At 48.2% G+C, this 26,172-nt stretch overlaps 1 pseudogene; it reads left to right on the top strand.

Moving 5' to 3' along the window:
* LOC134983225 (zinc finger protein 271-like) overlaps positions 1 to 26,172 on the top strand; it is a 152,442-nt pseudogene that overhangs the window by 27,921 nt on the left and 98,349 nt on the right.

The raw sequence follows: 26,172 nt of genomic DNA, 5'->3' as shown, positions 1-26,172 counted from the left end.
GTATGTACTTTCAGTCATTGTTGCGCATTACTGATTATACTTTTCCATCTGATGACCTGATTAAGAGACGGCTGCTAATGTCACAGCTGAAGGGCCGTAACTAGTAACAGTGCAGTTTATCGGGGGTGGCACTAGCCGGTGCTACAGTGATCTGCAATTGCTCTGCACTCGAGCTCCAGGCACATTGTTGGCACACTAGCATGGAAGGCGAGCCGCTGCGGTGTGTGCTGCTAGGTAGAAGTGGCAGTGGCCGCAGGAGAGGCGCCTGTGTGTGTGCTGCTAGGTAGAAGTGGCAGTGCCCAGAGGAGAGGCGCCTGTTTGTGTGTTGCTAGGTAGAAGTGGCAGTGCCCGGAGGAGAGGCGCCTGTGTGTGTGCTGCTAGGTAGAAGTGGCAGTGACCACAGGAGAGGCGCCTGTGTGTGTGCTGCTAGGTAGGAGAAGTGACAGTGGCTGGAGGAGAGACGCTGCAGTGTGTACTGCTAGGTAGAAGTGGCAGTGCCCGGAGGAGAGGCGCCTGTGTGTGTGTGTGCTGCTAGATAGAAGTGGCATTGGCCAGAGGAGAGGAGCCTGTGTGTGTGCTGCTAGATAGAAGTGGCAGTGACCGGAGGAGAGGCACCTGTGTGTGTGCTGCTAGACAGAAGTGGCAGTGCCCGGAGGAGAGGCGCCTGTGTGTGTGCTGCTAGATAGAAGTGGCAGTGCCCGGAGTAGAGGCGCCTGTGTGTGTGCTGCTAGGTAGGAGAAGTGACAGTGGCTGGAGGAGAGACGCTGCGGTGTGTGCTGCTAGGTAGAAGTGGCAGTGCCCGGAGGAGAGGCGCCTGTGTGTGTGTGTGCTGCTAGATAGAAGTGGCATTGGCCAGAGGAGAGGCGCCTGTGTGTGTGCTGCTAGGTAGAAGTAGCAGTGGCCGCAGGAGAGGCGCCTGTGTGTGTGCTGCTAGATAGAAGTGGCAGTGGCCGCAGGAGAGGCGCCTGTGTGTGTGCTGCTAGATAGAAGTGGCAGTGGCCGGAGGAGAGGCGCCTGTGTGTGTGTGCTGCTAGATAGAAGTGGCAGTGGCCAGAGGAGAGGCGCCTGTGTGTGTGCTGCTAGATAGAAGTGGCAGTGGCCGGAGGAGAGGCGCCTGTGTGTGTGCTGCTAGGTAGGAGAAGTGGCAGTGGCCGGAGGAGAGGCGCCTGTGTGTGTGCTGCTAGGTAGGAGAAGTGGCAGTGGCCGGAGGAGAGGCGCCTGTGTGTGTGCTGCTAGATAGACGTGGCAGTGGCCGGAGTAGAGGCGCCTGTGTGTGTGCTGCTAGGTAGAAGTGGCAGTGGCCGGAGTAGAGGCGCCTGTGTGTGTGCTGCTAGGTAGAAGTGGCAGTGGCCGGAGTAGAGGCGCCTGTGTGTGTGCTGCTAGATAGAAGTGGCAGTGGCCGGAGGAGAGGCACCTGTGTGTGTGCTGCTAGATAGAAGTGGCAGTGACTGGAGGAGAGGCGCCTGTGTGTGTGCTGCTAGATAGAAGTGGCAGTGGCCGGAGGAGAGGCGCCTGTGTGTTTGCTGCTAGATAGAGTGGCAGTGGCCGGAGGAGAGGCGCCTGTGTGTGTGCTGCTAGGTGGAAGTGGCAGTGACCGGAGGAGAGGCGCCTGTGTGTGTGCTGCTAGGTAGGAGAAGTGGCAGTGGCGGCAGGAGAGGCGCCTGTGTGTGTGCTGCTAGGTAGGAGAAGTGGCAGTGGCGGCAGGAGAGGCGCCTGTGTGTGTGCTGCTAGGTAGGAGAAGTGGCAGTGGCCGCAGGAGAGGCGCCTGTGTGTGTGTGCTGCTGGGTAGAAGTGGCAGTGGCCGCAGGAGAGGCACCTGTGTGTGTGCTGCTAGGTAGGAGAAGTGGCAGCGGCTGGAGGAGAGGCGCCTGTGTGCTGCTAGGTAGAAGTGGCAGTGGCCGGAGTAGAGGCACCTGTGTGTGTGCTGCTAGGTAGAAGTGGCAGTGTCCGGAGTAGAGGCGCCTGTGTGTGTGCTGCTAGATAAAAGTGGCAGTGGCCGCAGGAGAGGCGCCTGTGTGTGTGCTGCTAGGTAGGAGAAGTGGCAGTGGCTGGAGGAGAGACGCTGCGGTGTGTGCTGCTAGGTAGAAGTGGCAGTGCCCGGAGGAGAGGTGCCTGTGTGTGTGCTGCTAGGTAGAAGTGGCAGTGGCCGCAGGAGAGGCGCCTGCGTGTTAGCTGCTAGGTAGGAGAAGTGGCAGTGGCCGGAGGAGAGGTGCCTGTGTGTGTGCTGCTAGGTAGAAGTGGCAGTGACCGGAGGAGAGGCGCCTGTGTGTGTGCTGCTAGATAGAAGTGGCAGTGGCCGCAGGAGAGGTGCCTGTGTGTGCTGCTTGGTAGGAGAAGTGGCAGTGGCCGGTGGAGAGGCGCCTGTGTGTGTGATGCTAGGTAGGAGAATTAGCAGTGGCTGGAGAAGAGGCGCTTGTGTGTGTGTTGCTAGGTAGGAGAAGTGGACGGTGGAGACACGCCTATGTGTGTGCTGCTAGATAGAAGTGGCAGTGGCCGGAGTAGAGGCTCCTGTGTGTGTGTTGCTAGGTATGAGAAGTGGCAGTGGACGGAGAGGCGTCTGTGTGTGCTGCTAGGTAGGAGAAGTGGCAGTGGCCGCAGGAGAAGAGCCTGTGTGTGTGGGCTGCTAGATAGAAGTGGCATTGGCCAGAGGAGAGGCGCCTGTGTGTGTGCTGCTAGGTAGAAGTAGCAGTGGCCGGAGTAGAGGCGCCTGTGTGTGTGCTGCTAGATAGAAGTGGCAGTGGCCGCAGGAGAGGCGCCTGTGTGTGTGCTGCTTGGTAGGAGAAGTGGCAGTGGCCGGAGGAGAGGCGCCTGTGTGTGTGTGTGCTGCTAGATAGAAGTGGCATTGGCCAGAGGAGAGGCACCTGTGTGTGTGCTGCTAGGTAGAAGTAGCAGTGGCTAGAGTAGAGGCGCCTGTGTGTGTGCTGCTAGATAGAAGTGGCAGTGGCCGCAGGAGAGGTGCCTGTGTGTTAGCTGCTAGGTAGGAGAAGTGGCAGTGACCGGAGGAGAGGCGCCTGTGTGTGTGCTGTTAGGTAGAAGTGGCAGTGACCGGAGGAGAGGTGCCTGTGTGTGTGCTGCTAGTTAGGAGAAGTGGCAGTGACCGGAGGAGAGGTGCCTGTGTGTGTGCTGCTAGGTAGGAGAAGTGGCAGTGGCCGGAGGAGAGGCGCCTGTGTGTGTGCTGCTAGATAGAAGTGGCAGTGGCTGGAGGAGAGGCGCCTGTGTGTGTGCTGCTAGGTAGAAGTGGCAGTGACCGGAGGAGAGGTGCCTGTGTGTGTGCTGCTAGGTAGGAGAAGTGGCAGTGACCGGAGGAGAGGTGCCTGTGTGTGTGCTGCTAGGTAGGAGAAGTGGCAGTGGCCGGAGGAGAGGTGCCTGTGTGTGTGCTGCTAGGTAGAAGTGGCAGTGGCTGGAGGAGAGGCGCCTGTGTGTGTGCTGCTAGATAGAAGTGGCAGTGGCCGCAGGAGAGGCGCCTGTGTGTGCTGCTTGGTAGGAGAAGTGGCAGTGGCCGGTGGAGAGGCGCCTGTGTGTGTGATGCTAGGTAGGAGAAGTGGCAGTGGCTGGAAAAGAGGCGCTTGTGTTTGTGTTGCTAGGTAGGAGAAGTGGACGGTGGAGGGGCGCCTATGTGTGTGCTGCTAGATAGAAGTGGCAATGGCCGGAGTAGAGGCTCCTGTGTGTGTGTTGCTAGGTAGGAGAAGTGGCAGTGGATGGAGAGGCGTCTGTGTGTGCTGCTAGGTAGGAGAAGTGGCAGTGGCCGCAGGAGAGGTGCCTGTGTGTGTGTGCTGCTACGTAGAAGTGGCAGTGGCCGCAGGAGAGGCGCCTGTGTGTGTGCTGCTAGGTAGGAGAAGTGGCAGCGGCCAGAGGAGAGGCGCCTGTGTGTGTGTGTGCTGCTAGGTAGAAGTGGCAGTGGCTTGATGAGAGGCGCCTGTGTGTGTGCTGCTAGGTAGAAGTGGCAGTGGCCGGAGGAGAGGCACCTGTGTGTGTGCTGCTAGGTAGGAGAAGTGGCAGTGGCCGGAAGAGAGGCGCCTGTGTGTGTGTTGCTAGGTAGAAGTGGCAGTGACCGGAGGAGAGGCGCCTGTGTGTGTGCTGCTAGGTATAAGAAGTGGCAGTGACCGGAGTAGAGGCGCCTGTGTGTGTGCTGCTAGATAGAATTGGCAGTGGCCGGAGGAGAGGCGCCTGTGTGTGTGTTGCTAGGTAGGAGAAGTGGCAGTGGCTGGAGTAGAGGCGCCTGTGTGTGTGCTGCTAGGTAGAAGGGGCAGTGGCCGGAGGAGAGGCACCTGTGTGTGTGAATTCCGGGCACAGTGTCATATAGTAGATGTGTGTAGCGCAGAGTGTGTATTGTATACTGTGTCTCAGCACCATAGCTAGGTGTGTGCTAGCGGTGCCTGTACTGGGAGCACAGTACCACTGTCCACACGTGCTGCAATGTGTGTCCGCAGGGTACAGCCGGGCAGCACTGTACAGTGGGCACAGTCTGCTCCTTTGCCTGTGCCTTCCCGCTATCATCTGAACATCCCATCCCTCTGAGCGGAGATTACAGTGAGCTGCGGGAGCAATGCTCAATCCCACCCCAGCAGCAGACCCTCATCACCGCTTTCTTCCTTCCCCGCACGGAGGTTACAGTGAGCCACAGCATGGGCAGCAATGCCTGCTCCCACCACCCACCCTTACCATTACAGTTCAGCCTCCAGGTCCCACCGCTCCCCTGCACCAAGACACCTATAGTGTTTTCCAGCGCCAGACTCTAAACCCCAACAGCTCTCCCCGGCGCTAACTGAAGCGTGCTGTACAGTGCATGCTGCCCGAGCCCGAAATCTCAGATTTCCACCGCCGCAGATGACCTGTGCCTTCCCTGCCACCTGCTCAGGACCTAGGTGTGCGTAAAAGGGGACTTTACCTACCGTAATGTGTAAAAATGTGACTACCTACCATAATCTGTAAAAAGGGGACTCTGCCTGCCATAATGTGGCAGGCAGAGTACCCCTTTTAACACATTACAGTCCCCTGCTATAATTTGTTAAAATGGGACGCTACCTGACGTAATGTGTAAAAAGGGGTACTCTGCCTGCCATAATGTGTAAAAGGGGACTCTGCCTGCTGTAATGTGTAAAAGGAGACTCTACCTGCCATAATGTGTAAAAGGGGACTCTGCTGTAATGTGTAAAAAGAGGACTCTGCCTGGTGTAATAATAGGACTATACCTGCCGTAATGTGTAAAAGGTGACTCCACCTACAGTAATGTGTAAAAGGGGACTCTACCTGCCGTAATGTCATAGAAGGGGGACTCTGCCTGCCGTACTGTGTAAAAGGGGACTCTACCTGCCATAATGTTTAAAAAGTGGCTCTTCCTGGAGTAATGTGTAAAATGGGGTTCTGCCTGAGGTAATTTGTGACAGGGGCTCTACCTATCATAATGTGTAAAAGGGGTTCTACCTGGTGTAATGTAAGTGGTGCAACTGTGCGGCGTAAGTTGAATAATGGAGACTTTTGTGCAGTGATGGATATATATATATCACTTTGTTACATTTCTGGATGCACAGTAACTTGTTATTAACCCATTGACAGTATTATATCAGTACCATATCTTGCTGTCAATCACAGAGCTGGTGTTCTCTGGGTCCGCCTGTAACACCGCACTTAGTGACTATATTCAGCCTAATACACTTTTTCACAATATTATAGGTAAATGTATAGTAGCTTGATTAGCCACGTCTGTACTGCAGCCATTAGCCTCATTCTCCCGCCAGTCGGTCCACATGCGGCTGCTCCGGGTAGGACCGCTCTGCACAGCTGTATGTTACTAGGCGCTCTCACTGCCTCAGCCGCTCCGGGACACGCTGCTGAATGCGGATGGCTGTTAACCAGGCATTCTCACCGCACCAACCTTAGTGCAGTGACGTGTCACTCAGCACAGTATACTATAACACAGGGGCAGCCAACCCTGGTCCTCCAGAGCTACCAACAGTTAACATTTTCCAGGGCTCCTCACAGAATCACATGTTCAGTAATTATCTGCAGCTGTGGATCTTTTAAAATATGTCAGTGAGTAATGACTGCACCTGTGCACCTACTGGGTGAGCTGGAAAATGTGAACGGTTGGTGGCTCTCGAGGACCAGTGTTGGCTACCACTGCTATAACATTATAATCACATAAGCACTTTAGGATATTAAAAAGCAGTGGTATGGTAGCACGTAGCAGTCTCTGAAATGCCAACGTACGTTTCACATGCGGCTGCTTCATCAGGGCATCAACCAGTTGACAGATTTATAAACCCCTCCCTTCAATTCTATTGGTTACATTAATTTCAAATAAAATCATCACTTAACATTATAAACCTGTTTTTTCTAGAGGAACTGATTTCTTATACATTTATATAAATTCACCCCTATGAATCTTTGTTATGTTAAATCTGTGGAATGCATAGTGCTGGCGGTTTGACATGCATGCGTCACTTCCCGGAAGTGCATCAGCAATGTCTGTGGAGTGCGGCTGTGAGAGCTTCTGGTTGGCATTTGGACATCATGGGCGCCGCTAGTTCTGGAGACAGAGTGGCGCGTTTGTGTACATTGCGCTGCTCCACATTTATTTGTGGATTAAAAATGTTCTTTTATGGATGCATTCATTTTTGGCAGAAGTGTGAGACAACAACGTCCGGTATACTTCCGGCTTCCGGTATAAGATTGTGTTTATTGTAAGATAAATATGATTTCCATGATTACAATTTGTGCAATTAATGATAGAACATCTGTATCTTTTGTTTATCATTCTCACAATTTTGGAATATTATATAATGATTATCAATCATGATGTCATTTACTGTATTTCCTAATTGTCCAGATCTCATTTAAATAGCAGGGTTTTTCACAGTTCCCACATGTCTTGACAAAGGCTCCTGAGAGCCGAAACGCATTGACAGAACTGGGCACTGTGATTTTGGATTTTATGATCAGCAACTTAAGGTAATACTCCACTCTTTACCTGTTTGGGGGTCCAGACTACCCCTTCCATGGTCATTTGTTGGCCTATTCTCGCTGGTTCCTGATTTTGTATTTTTGAATTTTGATTGTATATATTTGGATGTCAATTCACCCCAACTATGGGCTTTTTGTAACTAATAAACTTTTTTATCAAAGACTATATGAATTGGTGCATACCATTTTTATACATTTTTGGATGATTGTCCGAGCCACTGGACATTTGTGGTTTTGTTAATTGGAAGTATACGAGAGAAACCATCTTGGACAGTGGGAAAAGAAACCCAGATAGGAGTACTACCATTGTTTGACCCGTGAATGTGGTACGCATTTTGAGTGTGAAAACATTTGTAAAGAAACCTTTCTATGCACATATCTCCTTTTCTTTTTCATCCACTAGGGGTCACTGGAGTACTCTTGGGATATGGATGGCTTTAGCAGAACAAGGCACTGAATATTTAAATTTAGTAACTCTCCTCCCCTCCATATTCCCAGAGTACCTCAGTGTTTTTTTCTGTGCTCACAGCAGTGATAAGCACCATTTTAACCATGCTTCCTGTTCACTCCTGTTTCTCTTTCAGTTTTGGAAGATCCTGTCCTACAACACTACCCCACTGGATGGCGCAGGGGTGTTAGTGGGAATTTTGGATCAAGTTTCATATAGTACTGGCCACGTGCACTGCACTTGGGCCATATATGTATATATACACACACCTTAGTAACAATTTTACTGAGTCATGCAAGTTGTCTGTCTTTGTCAATTGTATTGTCTGTCTACATAATGAGTAAGGCACCAGCAAAAACAAAAAAGCATTTTCACTTCAATGTCTGTAAGAGTGTGTTACCGGATAGTTCTACCACATGCACAGTATGTTTTGTGAATTCAGCTACAAATACAATTTCCGCTCCGGTTTCATCCCCGGATCCTCAATGGCCAATACTAGCAGATGTACTGGCTGGGTTGCAATCAGAATTGGCCGCCGCTCCACACGAGCGGTAAGCGGCAAGATCAGATTCTCGGGTGAGACCGCCAGACCTACCGGAGGAGTCTTAGCCTTTTCAAAGGTCCAAGTCCACTTTGGATAGAAGGGATACATTTAATTTGTCTTATGATTTACCAGTTTCTGCTATGTTGCATTCTGACGGTTCTATGCCAGACCTCACTGCGCAAGAGGAGGGTGAGGAGGGCGAATTAGACCAGCAGTCAGATAGTGAATATTTTGACAGCCCAAGCATTGATAATCTCATCAGGGTGGTGCGTCAGTCTCTGAAGTTTACAGAGACTGAGGAGCCTCTCACAAATGATGAGATGGTCTTTACTAAACGACACAGATCTCCAATGTGTTTTCCTGTTTTGGAATCTCTCAATAAGATGTTAGTAGAAACACTGAAGTATCCAGATAAACTGTTTTTTATACCTCGCCGATTTAAGTCTAGTTGCCCGTTTCCAGTGTCTGTGACATCTACATGGGAGAATCCGCCAATTCGTCTGTGTCGAAACTTACTAAAAAATTAACCATTCCAGTACCAACTGCTACTACGCTTAAAGACCCTTCAGACCGTAAAATAGAAGCTATGCTAAAATCCATGTATATAGCAGCAGGAGTGTTGCTTAGATCTGGGTTGGTTGGCATTGGGTAACTAAGGCGTTAATTGGATGGATAACAAAACTCAAGTCTGGCCTACATGACGATCACTTTATACTTCTCGCTGATCAAATCTGTGAAACTGCAGAGTATCTATGTACAGCTTCTACTAACGTCTGTCAGCTCACTTCTCGCCTTTAATCGTTGCTAGTTATGGCACAACGAGCACTTTGGCTGCGTTCTTGGCAAGCGGAGGCAGAGTTTAAGAGAGGTATAGAGGCGTTACCTTACGGTGGCGAGAAGTTGTATTGGGTGGGTTTTTTTTTTAAATCTGCACTGGTCCGGATTGTACAATAGTTTAAATTTAATTAGTCAAATGTAAAAGGATATATTCAAACCATTATCTCTTATATGAAAACATTAGTGTACACAACATCATAATCTCATAGAGATAATAGGAATCTTCATATTTTCGCTTTTGACAAACGTCAAACATCAATACTCACCTACAAATCAGTGGGTTTACAGGTAAACTTTCTGTCACCCTCTTTATATAAGTGAGTCACAAATTGTATCGTCTACATTATCTTTGTTTAATACTTGTTTTAACTTTATTGCCGATATACAGCAACAATTTTAGTTTCTTTTCGTCTGCGATTAAAAGTTAAGTTTTATTTATTTTTTCCTACCCATACATCACCATACTTCATCTTATCCTATCTTTCTAATATATCGATTCAAGTGTGCCCCTGAGAGACATTATCAATAGTCCCTCTTTTTTTGCCTCTTGCTTAAACCCTTCTACAGGTGGCGAGAAGTTGTTTGGTCCTGAATTGGACAATTGGATTTTTGAGGCCACGGGAGGGAAGTCTGTTTTCCTACCATTGCCTCCAACGGTACCTAGACGGAAATACTCTGGCCCGGCGTTCAAATCCTTTAGACCTCAGCCATTTCGAGGCTGTGGTAGGGGAACAGCCACTCCTGGTAGACGAGGTCGAGGACATGGTTTTCAACAAACTACCACCAGTCACCAGGACACTAAGGTCACTGACAAGCCAGTGGCATGACATGCTCCCAGCCCATCTCGGATCTCCAGTTGTGGGGGTACGCCTTCAGACGTTCCATTTGGCGTGGTTCCAGACATCCACAGATGGGTGGATCCGCATTTTATAAGGTTACAAGATAGAGTTCGACTGTCTCCCGCCACTGCGGTTTTTCAAGACAGGACTGCCTGTATCGGACGACAAGAGGGCGGTTCTGCATATTGCCATTCAGTCTCTGTTGGATTCAGCAGTTTTGATTCCGGTCCCTGTACACCAACAAGGTCAGGGTTATTATTCCAGTCTGTTTGTAGTACCAAAGCCGGATGGCTCGGTCAGGCCAATATTGAACTTAAGGGTCTCAATCAGTACGTCACTTACAACAGATTCAAGATGGAATCCCTGCGGTCAGTAATTGCAGGTTTAGAGCCACAGGAATTCATAATTGCGCTGGATCTCAAAGATGTGTACTTACACATTCCGATTTGGCCACCTCATCAGAGGTTCTTGCGTTTTGCGATACGGCAGAACCATTACCAGTTTCAGGCTCTACTTTTTGGCCTCTTGTCAGCGCCTCGGGTATTCACCAAAGTGATGTCTGTGATGATAGCTCATCTCAGATCCCTGGGAGTAATAATAGTTCCGTACTTGGACGATCTGCTCATCAAAGCTCCGTCTCAACAGATGCTCCTCCAACATGCGTTGCTAACGTACAATGTACTGGTTCACCACGGTTGGATTGTCAACTTCAAGAAATCACATCTAATTCCGTCTCAACGACTTCAATTCCTAGGAATGATTCTCGATACGGTAGATCAAAGAATTTTCCTACCAGAACAGGAAGTACAGAGTATTCGTCATCTGGTACAATTAGTGCTCAAGCCACGCACAGTTTCGGTACATTTGTGCATTCGACTGTTAGGCAAAATGGTGGCGGCTTTCGAAGCACTTCAGTTCGGAAGATTTCACTCACGTCCTTTTCAACTGGATGTGCTCGCACAGTGGTCGGGCTCGCATCTGCAGATTCACCAGAGGGTGAGGTTGTCTCCACGGGCCCGAGTATCTTTACTCTGGTGGCTAAAAGTACACAAACTAACCGCAGGGAAACTGTTCGGCGTCTGGAATTGGATAATTCTAACGACGGACGCGAGTCTCGGGTTTGGGAGCTGTGGTTCAAAATTGTCAGCTCCAGGGTCTCTGGGCGGATCACGAAAGATTGCTGTCTATAAATGTCCTGGAACTCCGGGCAATTTACAATGCGCTACGTTAAGCAGTGCACATGCTCCGGTCTCAGACTGTCCAGGTGCAGTCAGACAACGCGACGGCGGTCGCGTACATCAACAAACAAGGACGAACGAGAAGTAGCTCGAATCCTCAATTGGGCCGAGCATCACCAAGTGATATTGTCGGCAGTGTTCATTCTGGGAGTGGACAACTGGGAGGCAGATTATCTCAGCCGCCGGGATTTTCATCCAGGAGAATGGGCATTAAATACAGAAGTGTTTCACATGTTGGTCTAGAGGTGGGATTAGCCACAAGTGGATACGCCCCAGTATGTGTCCAGAACGCGAGATCCAAAGGCAGTGGCTGTGGATGCTCTCACAATCGCGTGGCCGTACAGCCTTGTGTATCTGTTTCCACTGCTCCCTCTGTTGCTAAAACGGATCAAACGTGAATCCGCCACGGTCATACTAGTGGCACCTCATTGGCCTCGGAGAGCTTGGTTCTCGGATCTCCGCGGACTACTCGCAGACGATCCTTGGCCGCTCCCGCTATGTACGGACCTGTTTCAACAGGGTCCGTTCCTGTACCCTGATTTAGCGCGGTTGCGTTTGACGGGGTGGCTGTTGAGACCGCCCTCTTAAGAAGAGAGGGCATTCCAGAATCGGTTATACCAACCATGTTACGTGCTAGGAAGCCAGTTACGGCAGCTCATTATTACAGAATTTGGCGTGCCTATATAGGTTGGTGTGAAGCTCGGAAGTTTCCGACATCATCTTTCAAGTTATCCCGTCTTTTGTTATTTCTACAGACGGGGTTAGATGGAAGACTGCGTTTATCTACACTAAAGGTGCAGGTCTTTGCTTTGTCAATTTACTTTCAAAGACGTTTGGCTCTATTGCCGTCTGTACACACCTTTTTGCAAGGTGTCCTCAGAGTACAGCCTCCATTCATTCCACCTACAGCGCCATGGGACTTGAATCTGGTTTTAGATTTTTTACAGTCTTCATATTTTGAACCCTTACAACAAGTGGATATTAAGTTTCTCACTTGGAAAACAATTTTTCTCCTAGCCTTAGCTTCGGCAAGGCGTGTTTCAGATTTGGGTGCCTTGTCATGCAAGCCACCTGATAATGTCAAATATTACCTTTAAACGTAAGCTATATACTTATTACGGACTAAGTACGCAATTGGCACAAGTGAGTACCGTAAGGGTACGCACTTAGCATAGCAGACGCTAGGCCGTGGGCGCGACGCACGAGCGACACGTACGCTCACGGACTCACGCTTCGTATCGAGCACGCTATAGACGGCCCGAGTACCGTAATGCTACGCTAATGACGTAGCGGACGCTGCGCCGTGAGAGTGAGACACGAGTGGCGCAGACGCTCACAGAATGATACACAGTAAACCTTGCTAACAACACACTGTAAGGGTATGCTTATACTGTAAGCCTTAGTACTGTAATACTACAATGATGTAACGCTTAATAACCTTGATAATATGAAAGCTGTTTGAGCGATTGAGACGCTCAGAAAACCCTTTGTAGTAACTAGTGAATACGCAAGACCTTGTTTGGATTTAAAAACCACTCCAGTTCTAACACCTTCGTGGATGCTTTAGAGTAAAAAGGGGAAAAACAGTACAGGTTATACACTACAGACTAACATAGAAATCTAAACAGAAATAACAAAGAATAATATAAACAATAGCAAAGCGATCGCAAACACAAGCAAACAGAATGAGAACAGATGGCAAACACAAAGGATAACAAAATGGCTACAGAGAAATATACATACGTGGGGATGATTCGCAAGCGCGTCCTGGATCCAGCCCTCAGCATTCAATGAGAAAGCCTTTCAGAGAGAGTGAGTGACTGGCCCAGGCGATGGTGGTCCTTATATACACAGCATACATTCACAATACAATGGTCCCTATAATCTCATTGTTCATTGGACACAGGAATGTGTCTCTGCATTATAACAAAAGGTCAGAGGTGGGTTTGAACAGGTGGGCTGTGTCTATTTCCAACTGCTCAGGTGGGAGGTATACTCAGGATTCCCACCGCATGGATAATGAACAGCAAATACAGTAAATGTCTATAAACTACTTTTGTACAGGAGCGAGCGAGCGATCGTTTCCTAACCAACACCGAAATGTTACAATTGAAATACTCTACAGCTGGATACTAGACACCACCTTTCAACCTTTATCTGACCCTTCATATCATGCAAAGAGGAATCCCTCTGTCCAGGAACCATTTACACTAAACATACTTGCTGACGTTGTCTAGGGGAATATTATCTATAAAACACACTATTTGGGTTAAATATGTTGCGATCGAGTCGCTCGCTAGACGCTCACAAACTCTGCGGTAAATACACATCTCCATGCGCACGAGACGTTGGAGCGTCCCTTACGCAACCTGAGGGGATGCGTACGTACGGGGGAGTGGGTGCACGAGCAGCGGGCATGTGCATTGGGGTTAGTACAAGATATGTGGATCATGATATTTTTTGACTTTGACACACCGTATTTGGTGTTTTATGATGACAGAGCGGAACTTCGGACGAATCCCGCTTTCTTACCAAAGGTAGTGTCATCTTTTCACATCAATCAACCAATAGTAGTTCCTGTGTTAACAGTAAATTCTGGAACTTTGGATGTGGTACGCGCACTACACGTTTATGTATCCCGAACGTCTACAGTTCGTAAGACGGATACGTTGTTTGTTCTCTATGATGCTGCCAAGATGGGTTGGCCAGCTTCTAAGCAGACCTTATCTAGATGGATTAAACTGACCATACGTCAGGCTTACCTTCATGCTAGGTTACAGCCGCCTACATCAGTAACAGCTCATTCCACACGTGCTGTGGGAACGTCATGGGCAGCGAGTCGTGGAGCTTCTACGACACAGCTTTGCCGTGCGGCTACATGGTCTTTAGTGCACACATTTGTGCGCTTTTACAAGTTTGATACGTTTGCGGCATCAGCATCTAGCTTTGGCCGCCTAGTGTTACAGGTGCCAAACAGCTCTCCCGCCCAAGGGGGAAGCTTTGGTACGTCCCAAGAGTACTCCAGTGACCCCTAGTGGATGAAAAAGAAAATAGGATTTTGGTACTTACCAGATAAATCCTTTTCTTTGAATCCATAGGGGGCACTGGACGCCCACCCAGAGCAGTGTTACCTGGTTTGTGGTAAGTTTAGTGGATCTTATGGTAATACATTCTCACCGATTTGTTCAAATTTTCAAGTTCTATCGGTTATGGTGTCAACTGTTTAGTTGTCAGTTATGTTATGTGTCAACTTTATTGTTGTCCGTTATGTTATAATGTTATATGTAATTCTCCATTGTTCATCCTCTCTATCGCTCCTGTTCTGCTCAGTAAAAAACACAGAGGTACTCTGGGATATGGAGGGGAGGAGACTTACTAAATTTAAATATTCAGTGCCTTGTTCTGCTAAAGCCGTCCATATCCCAAAAGTACTCCAGTGCCCCCTATGGATTCAAAGAAAGGATTTACCTGGTAAGTACCAAAATCCTATTTTTTTTTTTAAAGTTAGAATTTTTATTGAGAGTGATCAGTAACAAAAACAGTACAAAATCCTATTTTTATAAGTGAGTAATGGTACATATCTCTCTGAATTCCTTTTGGTGAAGGTCACATGGTCTTTAACCACTTTGCCTGGCATGGTGGCATCAGATGCGACCATGCCTGCAAGTGCTCTATCTGACCTGGTCGCACAGGATGCGACCAGTCAGATAAACTGTATTAGCAGAAACTGTATTAGAGAAACTTCCCTCCGCTGCTGCTGTCAGAGGGACCGGAAGGTCTCTGCCTCCCTGTACTCTCCCCGTGTCAGCCGTGCTGCCGATCACTGCTGATTGGTCAGCACGGCAGGATCCCCCCTCCAGCGGCTGCACACAATGGCAGCCACTGGGGAGTGTAACTTAACCCTCCCAAGCCACCCCCAGACGCCCCCTGTATACCTGCAGGCTGTCCCGGCTTTCAAAATGAAAGCCACGATGTTCCTAATGCTCCGATGGTCACGATGTTACCTATCGATGTTTGGGGGAAAATATTTTTTTTTCAATTGCCTTTTTTTTACTAAAATCATTTGGGATAGGGTTAAATTCATGTTCTTCACCTAATTCACTCATAAAAAACCCAAAAAATTTCAGAGCGGTTTTCTGCAAAATAAATCGTCAGTTAAGTGGTTAATGAAGACAAAGATACCTTTATGCACACAGCTGGTGTGACTTATCTGTGAGCTGGGGTACGCTGTTTTTTACACACACCATCCTTCTCTTTCTGGGGATTCAGTGGGCTGAGCCAAGACCATCTACTTGCAGCCAATTCTACACATTGTTTGTTTCATTTTTCTCTTACATCCTAGAGGATGCTGGGGTCCAATTTAGTACCATGGGGTATAGACGTGTCCACTAGGAGCCACTGGTGCAGCTAATGATTGAAGCCATTAGGGATGTTTTGCATATTTTGAGAAGGTTCCTGAACAAGTAGAGGAATCTTATTTTACAGTAAATAAGAAGTCCTCGCTTACCTTCCCTGCTTCTAAGGAGTTAAACTCCTTGTTTGAAAAATCCTGGGAAAACCCAGAGAAAAAATTCCAGGGGGGTCATTCCGAGTTGTTCGCTCGCAAGCTGTTTTTAGCAGCATTGCACACGCTAAGCCGCCGCCTACTGGGAGTGAATCTTAGCTTTTCAAAATTGCGAACGAAGGATTCGCAATATTGCGAAAAAACTTCTCTGTGCAGTTTCTGAGTAGCTCGATACTTACTCTTCCAGTGCGATCAGTTCAGTGCTTGTCGTTCCTGGTTTGACGTCACAAACACACCCAGCGTTCGCCCAGACACTCCTCCGTTTCTCCAGCCATTCCCGCGTTATTCCCAGAAACGGTAGCGTTTTTTCCCACACGCCCATAAAACGGCCTGTTTCCGCCCAGAAACACCCACTTCCTGTCAATCACACTCCGATCGCCAGAGCGAAGGAAATGCCGTGAGTAAAATACCTAACTGCACAGCAAATTTACTTGGCGCAGTCGCAGTGCGAACATTGCGCATGCGCACTAAGCGGAAATACACTGCGATGCGAAGAAATTTACAGAGCGAACAACTTGGAATGAGGGCCTAGATCCCTAAAAGAATTCTCATTGTTTTCCCTTTCCCTGAAGAGGATAGGAAGAAGTGGGAAAACCCACCTATAGGAGATGCTTCTGTATCTAGGCTGTCTAAAAAGGTGGTTTTACCTGTCCCTGGTTCAACCGCCTTAAAGGAGCCGGCTCATTGCAAGATTGAGACTATGCTCAAATCACTATACACTGCTACAGGCATGGCTTTAAGGCCCATTATTGCTTGTGCGTGGATTTCTAAAGCCATAGTAAAGTGGTCAGGCACCTTACTAGAGAACTTAGATACTATGGATAGGACCATGGGGAATAGCGGCTCCGCAGGAGACCGGGCACAAAAGTAAAGCTTTAGGACTACCTGGTGTGCACTGGCTCCTCCCCCTATGACCCTCCTCCAAGCCTCAGTTAGGATACTGTGCCCAGACGAGCGTACACAATAAGGAAGGATTTTGAATCCCGGGTAAGACTCATACCAGCCACACCAATCACACCGTACAACCTGTGATCTGAACCCAGTTAACAGCATGATAACAGAGGAGCCTCTGGAAACATGGCTCACAACAACAATAACCCGATTTATGTAACAACAACTATGTACAAGTATTGCAGACAATCCGCACTTGGGATGGGCGCCCAGCATCCACTACGGACTACGAGAAATAGAATTATCGGTAAGTAAATTCTTATTTCCTCTGACGTCCTAGTGGATGCTGGGAACTCCGTAAGGACCATGGGGATTATACCAAAGCTCCCAAACGGGCTGGAGAGTGCGGATGACTCTGCAGCACCGAATGAGAGAACTCCAGGTCCTCCTCAGCCAGGGTATCAAATTTGTAGAATTTAGCAAACGTGTTTGCCCCTGACCAAGTAGCTGCTCGGCAAAGTTGTAAAGCCGAGACCCCTCGGGCAGCCGCCCAAGATGAGCCCACCTTCCTTGTGGAATGGGCTTTTACAGATTTTGGTTGTGGCAGGCCTGCCACAGAATGTGCAAGCTGAATTGTACTACAAATCCAACGAGCAATAGTCTGCTTAGAAGCAGGAGCACCCAGCTTGTTGGGTGCATACAGGATAAACAGCGAGTCAGATTTCCTGACTCCAGCCGTTCTGGAAACATATATTTTCAGGGCCCTGACTACATCCAGCAACTTGGAGTCCTCCAAGTCCCTAGTAGCCGCAGGTACCACAATAGGCTGGTTCAGGTGAAACGCTGAAACAACCTTAGGGAGAAATTGAGGACGAGTCCTCAATTCTGCCCTGTCCGTATGAAAAATTAGGTAAGGGCTTTTATAGGATAAAGCCGCCAATTCTGACACACGCCTGGCCGAAGCCAGGGCCAACAGCATTACCACTTTCCATGTGAGATATTTTAAGTCCACAGTGGTGAGTGGTTCAAACCAATGTGATTTTAGGAACCCCAAAACTACATTGAGATCCCAAGGTGCCACTGGAGGCACAAAAGGAGGCTGTATATGCAGTACCCCCTTGACAAACGTCTGAACTTCAGGAACCGAAGCCAGTTCTTTCTGGAAGAAAATTGACAGGGACGAAATTTTAACCTTAATGGACTCTAATTTTAGGCCCATAGACACTCCTGTTTGCAGGAAATGCAGGAAACGACCCAGTTGAAATTCCTCTGTAGGGGCCTTCCTGGCCTCGCACCACGCAACATATTTACGCCAAATACGGTGATAATGCTGTGCGGTTACATCCTTCCTGGCTTTGATCAGGGTAGGGATGACTTCATCCGGAATGCCTTTTTCCTTCAGGATCCGGCGTTCAACCGCCATGCCGTCAAACGCAGCCGCGGTAAGTCTTGGAACAGACAGGGTCCTTGCTGGGGCAGGTCCCTTCTTAGAGGTAGAGGCCACGGGTCCTCTGTGAGCATCTCTTGAAGTTCCGGGTACCAAGTCCTTCTTGGCCAATCCGGAGCCACGAGTATAGTTCTTACTCCTCTCCGTCTTATAATTCTCAGTACCTTGGGTATGAGAGGCAGAGGAGGGAACACATACACTAACTGGTACACCCACGGTGTTACCAGAGCGTCCACAGCTATTGCCTGAGGGTCCCATGACCTGGCGCAATACCTGTCTAGTTTTTTGTTGAGGCGGGACGCCATCATGTCCACCTTTGGTTTTTCCCAATGGTTCACAATCATGTGGAAGACTTCTGGGTGAAGTCCCCACTCTCCCGGGTGGAGGTCGTGCCTGCTGAGGAAGTCTGCTTCCCAGTTGTCCACTCCCGGAATGAACACTGCTGACAGTGCTATCACATGATTTTCCGCCCAGCGAAGAATTCTTGCAGCTTCTGCCATTGCCCTCCTGCTTCTTGTGCCGCCCTGTCTGTTTACGTGGGTGACTGCCGTGATGTTGTCTGACTGGATCAGCACCGGCTGACCTTGAAGCAGAGCTCTTGCTAGGCTTAGAGCATTGTAAATGGCCCTTAGCTCCAGGATATTTATGTGAAGTGATGTCTCCAGGCTTGACCACAAGCCCTGAAAAATTCCTTCCCTGTGTGACTGCTCCCCAGCCTCTCAGGCTGGCATCCGTGGTCACCAGGACCCAGTCCTGAATGCCGAATCTGCGGCCCTCTAGAAGATGAGCACTCTGCAATCACCACAGGAGAGACACCCTTGTCTTTGGTGACAAGATTATCCGCTGATGCATCTGAAGATGCGACCCGGACCATTTGTCTAGCAGATCCCACTGAAAAGTTCTTGCGTGGAATCTGCCGAATGGGATTGCTTCGTAGGAAGCCACCATTTTTCCCAGGACCCTTGTGCATTGATGCACTGAGACTTGGCCTGGTTTTAGGAGGTTTCTGACTAGCTCGGATAACTCCCTGGCTTTCTCCTCCGGGAGCAACACCTTTTTCTGGACTGTGTCCAGGATCATCCCTAGGAATAGAAGACGTGTCGTCAGGATCAGCTGCGATTTTGGAATATTGAGAATCCAACCGTGCTGCCGCAACACTACCTGAGATAGTGCTACCCCGACTTCCAACTGTTCCCTGGATCTTGCCCTTATCAGGAGATCGTCCAAGTAAGGGATAACTAAAACTCCCTTCCTTCGAAGGAGTATCATCATTTCGGCCATTACCTTGGTAAAGACCCGGGGTGCCGTGGACAATCCAAACGGCAGCGTCTGAAACTGATAGTGACAGTTCTGTACCACAAACCTGAGGTACCCTTGGTGAGAAGGGTAAATTGGGACATGGAGGTAAGCATACTTGATGTCCAGAGACACCATATAATCCCCTTCTTCCAGGTTTGCAATCACTTTAGATTTAAAATTGGTCTCACCGAGCCGTCCGGCTTCGGTACCACAAACAGTGTGGAATAATACCCCTTTCCCTGTTGCAGGAGGGGTACCTTGACTATCACCTGCTGGGAATACAGCTTGTGAATGGCTTCCAATACTGCCTCCCTGTCGGAGGGAGACGTCGGTAAAGCAGACTTTAGGAAACGGCGAGGGGGAGACGTCTCGAATTCCAATTTGTAGCCCTGAGATACCACCTGAAGGATCCAGGGGTCCACTTGCGAGTGAGCCCACTGCGTGCTGAAATTCTTGAGACGGGCCCCCACCGTGCCTGAGTCCGCTTGTAAAGCCCCAGCGTCATGCTGAGGACTTGGCAGAGGCGGAAGAAGGCTTCTGTTCCTGGGAACTGGCTGTTTGCTGCAGCCTTTTTCCTCTCCCTCTGCCATGGGGCAGAAATGAGGAGCCTTTTGCCCGCTTGCCCTTATGGGGCCGAAAGGACTGCGCCTGATAATACGGCGTCTTCTTATGTTGAGAGGCTACCTGGGGTAAAAATGTGGATTTTCCAGCAGTTGCCGTGGCTACCAGGTCTGATAGACCTACCACAAATAACTCCTCCCCTTTATAAGGCAATACTTCCATATGCCTTTTGGAATCCGCATCACCTGACCACTGCCGCGTCCATAACCCTCTTCTGGCAGAAATGGACAGCGCGCTAACTCTTGATGCCAGTCGGCAAATATCCCTCTGCGCATCACGCATATATAAAAATGCATCTTTTAAATGCTCTATAGTCAGTAATATACTGTCCCTATCTAGGGTATCAATATTTTCAGTCAGGGAATCCGACCACGCCACCCCAGCACTGCACATCCAGGCTGATGCGATTGCTGGTCGCAATATAACATCCGTGTGAGTGTATATACATTTTAGGATATTCTCCTGCTTTCTGTCGGCAGGTTCCTTTAGGGCGGCCGTATCAGGAGAGGGTAGGGCCACCTGTTTAGACAAGCGTGTGAGCGCTTTATCCACCCTAGGGGGTGTTTCCCAACGTGCCCTATCCTCTGGCGGGAAAGGGTATGATGCCAATAACCTTTTAGGAATTATCAGTTTTTTATCGGGGGAAACCCACGCCTCATCACACACTTCATTTAATTCCTCGGATGCAGGAAAAACTACAGGCAGTTTTTTCTCACCAAACATAATACCCTTTTTAGTGGTACTTGTATTATCAGAAATATGCAAAACATTTTTCATTGCCTCAATCATGTAACGTGTGGCCCTACTGGAAGTCACAATCGTCTCTTCATCGTCGACACTGGAGTCAGTATCTGTGTCGGCGTCTGTATCTGCCATCTGAGGTAACGGGCGTTTTAGAGCCCCTGATGGCCTTTGAGACCCCTGGACAGGCACAAGCTGAGTAGCCGGCTGTCTCATGTCGTCAACTGTCTTTCGTAAAGAGCTGAGACTGTCACGCAATTCCTTCCATAAGCTCATCCACTCAGGTGTCGACTCCCTAGGGGGTGACAACTCTATTATAGGCAATTGCTCCGCCTCCACCTCATTTTCCTCCTCAAACATGTCGACACAATCGTACCGACACACCGCACACACACAGGGAATGCTCTGATAGAGGACAGGACCCCACTAGCCCTTTGGAGAGACAGAGGGAGAGTATGCCAGCACACACCAGAGCGCTATATATACACAGGAATACCACTATATAATGTGCTTTTCCTTTATAGCTGCTGGTATTATCAAACTGCGCCAAATTAGTGCCCCCCCCTCTCTTTTTTACCCTTTTCTGTAGTGCAGGACTGCAGGGGAGAGTCAGGGAGACGTCCTTCCAGCGGAGCTGTGATGGAAAATGGCGCCCGTGTGCTGAGGAGATAGGCCCCGCCCCCTTCTCGGCTGACTTTTCTCCCGCTTTTTGGTGAGTTCTGGCAGGGGTTAAAATACATCCATATATCCCTGGGGGCTATATGTGATGTATTTTCGCCAGCCATGGTGTTTATATTGCTGCTCAGGGCGCCCCCCCCTAGCGCCCTGCACCCTCAGTGACCGGAGTGTGAAGTGTGCCTGAGGAGCAATGGCGCACAGCTGCAGTGCTGTGCGCTACCTTGTTAAAGACTGATGTCTTCTGCCGCCGATTTTTCCGGACCTCTTCTTGCTTCTGGCTCTGTAAGGGGGCCGGCGGCGCGGCTCTGGGACCGGACTCCGAGGCTGGGCCTGTGTTCGGTCCCTCTGGAGCTAATGGTGTCCAGCAGCCTAAGAAGCCCAAGCTGGCTGCAAGCAGGTAGGTTCGCTTCTTCTCCCCTTAGTCCCTCGATGCAGTGAGCCTGTTGCCAGCAGGTCTCACTGAAAATAAAAAACCTAAAACTAAACTTTTTCTAAGAAACTCAGGAGAGCCCCCTAGATTGCACCCTGCTCGGTCGGGCACAAAAATCTAACTGAGGCTTGGAGGAGGGTCATAGGGGGAGGAGCCAGTGCACACCAGGAAGTCCTAAAGCTTTACTTTTGTGCCCGGTCTCCTGCGGAGCCGCTATTCCCCATGGTCCTTACGGAGTTCCCAGCATCCACTAGGACGTCAGAGAAATCCTATTTTTCCATACATAATGAAACTGGGAGTCCATCTCTGATACTTTGTGTGAATACAAGGAAGAGTCCGGAGATGAAGGACATTACTGCTCAATAGATAAGGAATGTATATCATCTTATTTAATAAGAGCGCTTATAGGAGTGTATTTGTGTAAGAATCAGAGGGTCAGCGAGACGTTATGGAGCCAATGTATTATTTACTATTTGCTTCTAATTCCCCCAATACAACCGGACCTCCCAAATGTAAGTAGAAGGGGCTGCAGCAGGTATCTCCCATACCTTCATACATGGACATCTCCAGGCAAGGGTCAGGTAAATTCATTTTAAATACAACAATCCTAATTCCCGTACAATTAAAAAAAAAAAAAAAACTCAACCTTTCAACAGACATAAATAATAATAATTTATATATATATATATATATATATATATATATATATATATCTACATACTGATAATGTCGACATTATCTTAAACCATAAAGCTATACCTTTAAACACACCTTTACCATGGAGCTGCTGCGGTCGCTAGCTCACGCTACGTACTTCGTATGCTATTTTGCGTACAGAGTCCTGTACCGTGTACGCACTCAGCGTACAAACGCCGCACTGTGGGTACAAAGCACACACAGCGTGCGCACACACAATTAATACACCTTAAAAACCTTATACAGTTATACAATGCAATGATATGATTACACTTTAAACCTTATGCAGCAAAGCACTGCAATGATGTTACACCTTAAACCTTATGCAGCAAAGCTCTGCAATGATGTTACACCTTAAACCTTATGCAGCAAAGCTCTGCAATGATGTTACACCTTAAACCTTATGCAGCAAAGCACTGCAATGATGTTACACTTTAAACCTTATGCAGCAAAGCTCTGCAATGATGTTACACCTTAAACCTTATGCAGCAAAGCACTGCAATGATGTTACACCTTAAACCTTATGCAGCAAAGCACTGCAATGATGTTACACCTTAAACCTTATGCAGCAAAGCACTGCAATGATGTTACACCTTAAACCTTATGCAGCAAAGCACTGCAATGATGTTACACCTTAAACCTTATGCAGCAAAGCTCTGCAATGATGTTACACTTTAAACCTTATGCAGCAAAGCTCTGCAATGATGTTACACCTTAAACCTTATGCAGCAAAGCACTGCAATGATGTTACACCTTAAACCTTATGCAGCAAAGCACTGCAATTATGTTACACCTTAAACCTTATGCAGCAAAGCACTGCAATGATGTTACACCTTAAACCTTATGCAGCAAAGCTCTGCAATGATGTTACACCTTAAACCTTATGCAGCAAAGCACTGCAATGATGTTACACCTTAAACCTTATGCAGCAAAGCTCTGCAATGATGTTACACCTTAAACCTTATGCAGCAAAGCACTGCAATGATGTTACAGCTTAAACCTCATGCAGCAAAGCACTGCAATGATGTTACACCTTAAACCTCATGCAGCAAAGCACTGCAATGATGTTACAGCTTAAACCTCATGCAGCAAAGCACTGCAATGATGTTACACCTTAAACCTTATGCAGCAAAGCTCTGCAATGATGTTACACCTTAAACCTTATGCAGCAAAGCACTGCAATGATGTTACACCTTAAACCTCATGCAGCAAAGCACTGCAATGATGTTACAGCTTAAACCTCATGCAGCAAAGCACTGCAATGATGTTACACCTTAAACCTTATGCAGCAAAGCACTGCAATGATGTTACACCTTAAACCTTATGCAGCAAAGCACTGAAATTATGTTACACCTTAAACCTTATGCAGCAAAGCACTGCAATGATGTTACACCTTATACCTTATGCAGCAAAGCACTGCAATGATGTTACACCTTAAACCTTATGCAGCAAAGCACTGCAATGATGTTACACCTCAAACCTTATGCAGCAAAGCACTGCAATGATGTTACACCTTAAACCTTATGCAGCAAAGCACTGCAATGATGTTACACCTTTAAACCTTAAGTAGCGCTGGCGATACAAAGTACCCGCAGTGCGTACACCTTATCAATGCCTATACACCTTATACAGATAAATACACTTTAAACTCCTTGCAGGAAATTGAAGACACCACACTGATTTGTAGTTGAAACCACAGGGTTCTAAGGCCTCAGTGGATTAATTCCAAAAGGTAAAACAATACAAATCATACACTACAGGCTAACAAGTAAATCTAAACAGAATAATGGCTACAGAGAATGTACATACGTGAGAATGTTCGCAAGCGCAACCCGAGCCGGTCCTCCGCTGGTCATACAGATAGCGTTCAGAGTCTTGTGTGTCCAAGCCTGCTGCAAGCTCTCTTTATTCACTTCATACAAAACAAAACAATACAATAGTCACTGTAATCCCTTTGTCTATTGGACACAGAGATGTACCTTTTCATTACGGGAGAGGTCATAGGTTGATTTGAAAAGGTGGGCTATGTCTTTCTCAACTGCTCTTGTGGGTGGCCTCCTCTGGATTCCCCCCGCATACATAATATACAGTAAATACAGTTTAAACCTATATTCTGCTTCTGCATCTAACTATCCTCAGGAACATGCGATTTTCCTCAAACCAACACCAGAATGTTTCCCTTAAAATACCCTACAGCTGGATACCAAACACCACCTTGTAACCTTGTTCTGTCCCCTCCTACCCTGTAAAGGTGAATCCCTTTGTTCTGTTATCATTTTAAACAGCTATTTCTTTCTGATGTGGTGCAGGGGACTATGTGTACAATGTGCACTATTTGGGTTAAATATGTAATGTACTAATAACCCTCTACGCGCTCACAAACTCCGCCGTAAATACCCATATCACGCGCATGATCCCCGGAGCGATCCTACGCAAATTGCGAATATGTGCATGAACGGAGGACTGAGTGCACAAGCAGCGGGCATGTGCATGGGGTTAGTACAAGGCATATGTATTACAATATTTTTCGACTTTGACAATACATACATACATATACACACACAGCAGAAGGGAATTTGTAAACCAGAGGAAGTCACATGATGTAATTGCAGCTTCCTGCCAGGCCACTGCCCCCACTCCACATTAATGCACTGATATAAAATGTCTGCCACTATTAGTTACACAGAGAGACCCCCCCCTGTAATGTCACCCACTATTCACATGAGCTGTCACAATCACACATAGCCACAATCACAAGTACATACAGTCACTATTGGTGGTTCTGGGCTCCGGACAGTTCAAGGGAAATCGCACAGTCACAATGGCAGCGTGTGTACCCACCTTTACACACCAGACGGGATATTTATACACAGCAACACTGATACTATGTGGACACAAAAGTAACAACACAAATGACACATTAACAGGAAATTGTTTCTGTCACCATAGCGACAATTATCCTGAAATTAGATAATACACAGACACATAAAAAGACTCAACGGAAATCTTTTGTTTTTAAACAACTTTATTACATATCTTTAATACACAGATTTTTGTCTATAGTTTAAACTTCAAAAATACTTTAGTAGTCTGCACAACAGCCTATGGGGGTCATTCAGACCCAGCCGCAATAGCGGCACGCAGCAGTTTGCTGGTGTTGGAAAAATACACATGCGCATCGGCCACACAGACACACACATTGTGGCCGCATCTCTGAGGGGCGAACGCGGGCGGGCCGGTACAATTTTCTGGGGGGCTGCGTGATGTCACATCTGCGATCATCTCTGATTAACCCCCTATAAGCTTCCAGAGTGCACCTCATATCTCATCTTTTCCAAGTTACTACAAATGATATGAGATTGGTAGCAGCACTACTTTCAGGATTATTACACAGAACACACATAAAGGCTGACACAGCAAATAACAGTAACACATACAAGGGATTAATTAGAAATAAGGAAGCATAATCATCATTAAGTCTGATTATCAACTGATTCTGTGCGGAACCCATACACCTCTTTACAGCCCCTGGTACTGCACTTTGACCATCCGCCCTGACCCCCCCCCCCCACTACTGCCACCCACCCGGTCTCTCCCCACTACTGCCACCCGCCCTGTCTCCCTCTACTACTGTCTCCCCCCCCACTGCCACCCACCCTGTCTTCCCCACTACTGCCACCTGCCCTGTCTCCCCCCCACCCAGTCTCCCCCCACTACTGCCACCACCCTGCCTCCCACTCTGTCTCTCCCCACTACTGCCACCTGCCCTGTCTCCCCCCTACTGCTACCCACCCTGTCTTTCCCCACTACTGCCTCCGCCCTGTCTCCCACTACTGCCATCGCTCTGTCTCCTCCACTACTGCTACCCACCATCTCCCCCACACTACTGCCAACTGCCCTGCATCCCTCCACTACTGCCACCGCCCTGTCTCCCCC

The sequence above is a fragment of the Pseudophryne corroboree genome, assembly GCF_028390025.1.
Source record: "Pseudophryne corroboree isolate aPseCor3 chromosome 3 unlocalized genomic scaffold, aPseCor3.hap2 SUPER_3_unloc_10, whole genome shotgun sequence".
NCBI lineage: Eukaryota > Metazoa > Chordata > Amphibia > Anura > Myobatrachidae > Pseudophryne > Pseudophryne corroboree.
Note: the sequence above shows the minus strand (reverse complement) of the source record. Positions and strands in the feature narration are given on the sequence as shown.